The 6,540-nt window shown below is 44.9% G+C and overlaps 1 pseudogene; it reads right to left on the bottom strand.

Annotated features, from left to right (window-relative positions):
* Positions 1-3,058: 3,058 nt before the first annotated feature.
* On the bottom strand, positions 3,059-3,435 carry LOC102517874 (annotated as a pseudogene).
* Positions 3,436-6,540: the final 3,105 nt, after the last annotated feature.

Here is a 6,540-nt window from a genome sequence, read left to right as displayed (position 1 = left end):
ATAAATATGCCCTTTCCTAGTTTATTTTTCAAGAATCTAACCATGGAGAGAAGCCAGATCTCCTCTGATGTTGCTTTTAACACGTGATTACTTTAATTACAGAAGTTTGGGTTTCTATGCAGCCTAGACCATTAGTTCTGAATCCTTTCAAATACAAACCTACTTCCTGCAAACACGGAAATTGGGGTTGCAGTCGTTAGCGTTGTTGGGAGCCACCTGGGAGAGCTTAAGGGTTGAATGGGGTAATTTATCCAAAGAAATGGGGTTGACTTCTAGTGACCAAGGGTGACAGGGCCTGAGGAGGGAGTGAGAGCCAGAGAGAAGTTCCATCAGACACCCTGGTAGTATCCCTTCTCCATCTTCTCTCCCTGCTAATCTGCTTACTCTCCTTTACCCACGGGGTCTGCCCCCAGCACCTGAAATTACAAATCACAAATCCAGGACACCATGTGGTAGAGGTGTAAGATCAGGGGAAGAACCTGATTGGCCCAGATTGAGTCAGGTGACCAACCCAGGTCCAATCACCTACAGCTAGGGCAGCTGACTCTCAAGGTGCAAATATGGCCACCAGGGTCCGTTCCGGTGCATCTGGAGAGCAGAGTCTCTGGGAGTTGGTGTGGAGGACAGAGGCCCGACCCGTGCTTTCTATCCTCTGGTGCTTCAGAAAATACCCAAGGACAAGAGGCCACAGCAGATTTAAGACACCAAGGGTAAAGGAGCATGTGTTTTATTCCTTTAAACTTCATTTACATAAATTTGTGAAATAACAAATATATATTGGAGCCATTTTAAAATTATGTTCATTAGTGGATTGCAGACCCATTGCAAGGACCCCACCCACAGCCTGAAGTTCAGGAATGGCCTCAGTTACCTTCTTGCAAAAGGTGAATGAACCCTTTGCCAATATCCTATCAGCCTTTCTCCCTCAGGGATACTCCACCTGTTTTGGCCCAGGGAGGGAAGAGTTCCTTCTGTCTGCTTTTTACACTGTCCCTCTGTGCTGCAGTAATTCCCACCAAGCTTGGGTAGGGAGGACCTGCCTGCATGTTTTCTCTGCATCCTTAACTGGGTTGGGGAGCCAGGAATGGGGGCAGGGAGGGGAGGGAGGAAGCCAGAGGCTCAGCAGGGGGGTTTATCAGCTAATCACTCACCTCCGCCTTCACTCTGATTACTCATTCCATTCTCATATTCATTTCTGCCAGTATTGTTGAGCCCACACCCAGCGCTAGACACTGGGTGGGTGAGAACACATTTTCATGGTGCTGAGAGACCACTCTAATGTAGGGGTGTGAGGGCACAGGAGCTTGGGGAGGGATCTATCAGAGGCTTCAGAGAGGAGACGTCATTTGAGCTGAACTTAAAAGGTGCACTTGTTCATTCACGTATTCATGCAGTCACCAAGTCCCTAGCTGTGTGCAGACATTGTTCTGGATGCTGGGGACACACGGGGGAGATGGACAACAAGATCCCCACCCTTGTTACAGGCCAGGGAATTGATTCCACGAGGTAGGGGCACAGCCAGCTACCAGGGCTTGGGCCCACAATGCTTATAACCCAGCAAAGGGCTCATGGGCCCTGGGTCACAGAAAGCCCAACTGGCAGCAGGAGGTAGCAGCAAAGTAAGGATTTATTGCAGGGCGCCAAGCAAGGGAGTGGGAGACAAGCCTCAGGAGCACTCCAGCTTTGTCTTTGAGTTAGGGGTGTTTTCAAGGGCAAGAACAAAGAAGCTGGGGTTAGTCATCGTCTTGTGGCATTCCTGTGACATTTTCTTAATAGTAGTTTCAGGAATCAGAGTATCTCTGGTTTATGATTCTCTGGCCAGGTGGTCCATGGCTAGGGGCGGGGGCGGCAGAGGGTGTAGTCTATGAGCTCATCTTGCCCTGGAGAAACAGCCTGAGTTTGCAGTTAATGATGAGGCCTATAATAGCAGCTTTAGTACATTAACAGTGTTATTGACAACAGCTGTTTTAGAACATTCGCGATGTTATCAACAACAGCAGTTTTAATCATCTGATTCTGGTTGATTAGTGTTCAGTTAGCACAGAATTAAGGCCAAAGGGGACAAGAAAGGGAATACAGTTTCGGGGAGAGAGATTAATCATAAACTGGGGAAGGAAACTGGTTTTAGGAGGACTCGGTTTCATACTCGGCTGGTGAGACTATTGGTGAGAATCCCCAGGCTGGGGTCAGCCCCTTCTCCCCAGCTGGCATTTATCGAGCACCTAGTGCAGGCCAGGCACCGAGCTGACTTTCTCATCCAGTCTTCACGCCTCAGAGGGCACGCATGTAAGCCCCACTTTGCAGATAAGGGAACGAAGGCTTAATGAGGTTAAGCGATTTGAACCCTCTTCCCACCTGTGTGATTTGCTGTGTCCCGTGTGCCGAAAGATGTGTCTGCTACGCTGTTATAGTTGTCCGTCCATTCAGGGCTCTCTGGAGGACAAGGACATCCCCTAACATAGGAAGTGCTCATTAGGGTTCGTGGAGGGGACCAGTGCCTCCTTCACCCTCGGATCTCAGGTATCTGGCCCCCCACCTGGGAACACTTGCTCTCAGCTCCTTCCTCCACGGTGAAGGCCAAGGACTGATAGTGGCAAAGCAGCAGCCTTCCAGGAAAAGAGAAACAGGGACATGTATGGAAGCTTTTGTGCTGAAATTTCAGGATCAGGTAGGGGAGAAGATTTTAAGCCCCACTTTCCTTGCTTCCAAAAGTCGCCCCGTGGAATTGGTTGCAGTAAGAGTATACAGGTTGGGGAAGGATCTGAACCCAAGATTTTCCATGTCTGTGAAACTGATTTACTGGCCTGTGGGACCCCTGCCTGCATTGATGCCCACGGGTCTCCTGGATCTTGGGGAGGGTACCCTACGCTCCTGCTCTCCAGAAAGTCTTCCTCGGGTTAGGCAGGCATCACAAGGGGGTCAGTACCTGTTTCTCGGTAGGTCCCATTGCTTCAGTTTACTTTGTTCTTTAAACATTTTTTAATCTTTATGGGGGGGGCGGAATTAGGTTTGTTGATTGATTGATTATTGCCAGTTTGTGTTATTGATGCCTGGATGCTCAGGCCTTAACCACGTAGCTCTGCAGTGGGTACAGCTGTTCCCACTGCTGCCTCTTGGTCTTCAGGTTGCTGCTCATTGAGCCTGTGGGGCATGGCACATATTTTCTTGGGCCACAGATCCAGGGGCTTGTACTTTTTGCTTTCGTAGAATTTCCTGAGGTTCTTTTTCTGAGTCTGGTTAATGATGGTGAGAACATGAGCAATGGATGTATGAACAACTTGGATCTTGGAGAGCTTAGAAGCCGCGCTGCCTGTCACTTCAGCAACGTGCAGCTGGGACAGGTCCACTTTCAGGTCCTCCAGTTGTTTCAGCAGCTCCTCCTCCTTGATGCAAAGGTCTTGAGCCTTAATCTTGGCCATGGCTGTACAAGCTGCCGCCATGTTTATTTATTTTAATGGAGGTACTGGGGATTGAGCCCAGGACCTCGTGCATGCCAAGCATGAGCTGTACCATTGAGCTATACCCTCCGCCCCACCTAGTTACTTTAAGAATGAGAGAAGAATCGAGAACTGCAGGGCTTGAAGCAACACACTTTTTTGGGCAATCAGTGGATTTCAAATCCAGAGGGGAAGGGCCTCTGGCCTCTGTTCACTGCAGTCATAGCAAGAATGCAGTTTCACCTCAAATGTGACGCTGCCTCCTTCCAGCCCAGATGAAATCACCCTGACTGCACAGGGTGACTCCTGAGGGCCCAGAAACCTGGGTTTCAGCTGTGTCTGTGCTCTGTTGCTGTGTGGCCTCAGGCAATTCACTTCCTCTCTCTGAGTCTCAGCTTCCACGCCTTGCAAGTGAGAGACTGCAGACTCAGGTGCTGCCAGGGGCCAGGGGCTGGATGAAGTAGAGAGTGAGTGAGCCTGGGAGACCCCTGCCCTTCCCATGCGGGGACCAGGGTTCATGTTTCTAGAGCTGCTGATTTTTCAAGAGAAACCAGAACTTTGGAATTTTTCTTTTTTAATATTAAGGTTTTATCATCCTTGCTTTTGTCATTTTAAAGGTTTTTAAAAAAATTACATTAATTAACAACAGTATCCGTGCCCCCAAAAAGGTATTCAAGTCAAAAGTGTACAGCTATCACATGTTCATAAAACATGAAATTTCCAATCGTTACATCCTTGTGCGTTCATATTTTTTGGATCAAGCATCTTGAGTGAACTACGAGTTATTAAAAATAAAGACATTTTGTTCTTTCATTATTTGATAGGGTCCTAGCTTTACATGCTTATCAGGCTAAGGAGAAGGTAGGGCAAGATGGTTGAATCTATTTTCAGATAACTTATATCTATGAATAAAGTGTCTACATTATAGATCCTATATGTATCCAGCACTAGATACTTGGGTTTAAATGTGGTAATTCTTTCCCAATCCCTTGCCCTGTAGGAGAGAGACAGGTTGGCTGCTCAAACTTCATTTCTTAGGTATCATCAGAGATTGATTGACTGGCTTTGTTGCCTTTTCAGGAATGTGATAATCAGGGCATATTCTGTTGTATGTACCCTTGAGTCTTTGATCCTAAGACCACCCCTGAAATTGTTTAGGTTATTTACATGCACATGATAAACTTCTTGAGATTCTTTTTCCCCCCTTTGGCGGGATGGTGTCTTGCTGCAGGTAACTAATGAAGAAGTGGTCAACCACAGAGTCTTAAAGAAATAAGAAATTCTGTGCCCCCTGAAAGTGGTTCTTATTGGTGCCTTCATTTAGAAGAGCACTCTTTAAGATTAAAGCGAAATGTTTTCTGATAAAATAACAAATTTCATTTAGTACAGGTTCTTAGTAGAAAACAATGACAAATTGAGTATTGTTTGTAAAAGACTAACGTCAAATCGGCTAGAGATAAATGTATCATGTTTTAAATTAGGTTTTGTGAGTAGACAGATTAAAATTCTATTTTATTTTTCAGCCGCATAACGATTTATTGAAATTGATGAGTAAACAAATCGTTTTTTAAAATACCTTTATTGTGGTATAATTCCTGTACAGTGAGCTACACATTTCAGATGTACACAAAATTCTATTTTAAATATAATACTTATAAAATAAATACTTTTGTATTCAAAATAAGTGTATAGCTATCAACTACACTTCAATAAAAGACAGATTAAAAAAAAAAAGAAGGAAAAAAGTGCATAGCTAGATGGATTTTTGAAAACTGAACACACAGTTCAGTTCAGCACCCATGTCAAGACACAGAGCACACCTGCCCTGAAATCCCACCTGCCCGCCAACCTCCTCTATCGCTGCCTCAGTGTCTCCCCCATCCCCAGAGGTGACTACTGTCCCAGACCTCTAACACTGGACGTCTGCTTTGTTGGTTTGTACTAGCACTTTACATCTGGGTATATATATATATCTTTTTTTGAGCAAGATTTTTATTAGTGAAGTAAAAAAATAGTAGAAGATAGTACACTCCTGAGAATTGGGAGCGGGCCAATCCAAGAAAGAAAAAATGGCCCATCTGGGTATACTTCTGTACTGTATTTTGTGGTGTGAATGCACCACACTTGATTGCATCTTTGTACTGTGGTGGGCATTTGGGTGGTTTCATGTGTGGGACTAGAATGAAGAGGCTGCTATGGATATTTTAGACTGCACCTCTTGGTTCACATGCGAATGCATTTCTTTCTAATCCGTTCCAGGGGTGGAATTGCTGGGTCAGAGGAGGGCAAGTGTTCAGAGAAAGATGAATGTGATCTGAATTCTCCCTACTTCCTAGCGACAGAAAGCAATGAATATTTGTTTAAACGAGAATTCAGCCAAGTTAAACATTTTTCAGGCAGATGAGGCCTGCCGGCAGCCACTTCATAAACTCTAGGCTGGGCTGGGCCTGACAGTCTGTGTCACCCCTCCTCGTCTGCAATGAGCTTTCATCTGTGTTTTGTCTTTATTTCCTTTCCCCCCCAACTTATTTATTTAAATGGAGGTCCTGGGGATTGAACCGAGGACCTCATGCATGCTAAGCGCACATTCTACCACTGAGCTCTTACCCGCTCCCCCCCTTTGTGTTTCGTCTTGCTTCTTAAATTTGTATAACACTTTTCATTATAAAAGAACTATAACTGCTACAGAAAATTCAGAAAATGGAGAAAAGTAAAAATAAAAAATCCCCAAGAGTTCATTCCTCTAAAGCAAAAAGAGTAGTATAGTTGTATACTGTGTTCTAGTGCTTTTTTCCCCCTGTGGATATATGTCTTTTTTTCTTTGAAATTTGCAATATTGCTCTGCCTAAATTATATGGTCTGCCTTCTTAACTCCATCATAAGCATTTGCATGTTATTACAGGGTCTTCCTATCCAACCATGGTTGGTTTTAGATTCATTTAATGTTCTGGGTGGAGAGAAGACAATTCCAGTCTCTATTTTTAGATTTATCATTATATCTATAAATAAAAGGGCTGCTGGTAAGAGAGCTCAGTCTCCTGTAATAACAAGGCTTTATTCCAGGCGCATAGGAAAGTGGTTTTAAGAACGTGAAATCTGCAGC

The sequence above is a fragment of the Camelus ferus genome, chromosome 9 (assembly GCF_009834535.1).
Source record: "Camelus ferus isolate YT-003-E chromosome 9, BCGSAC_Cfer_1.0, whole genome shotgun sequence".
Classification (NCBI taxonomy): domain Eukaryota; kingdom Metazoa; phylum Chordata; class Mammalia; order Artiodactyla; family Camelidae; genus Camelus; species Camelus ferus.
The sequence above is the reverse complement of the archived record's forward strand: the minus strand, read 5'-3'. Positions and strand labels throughout refer to the sequence as shown.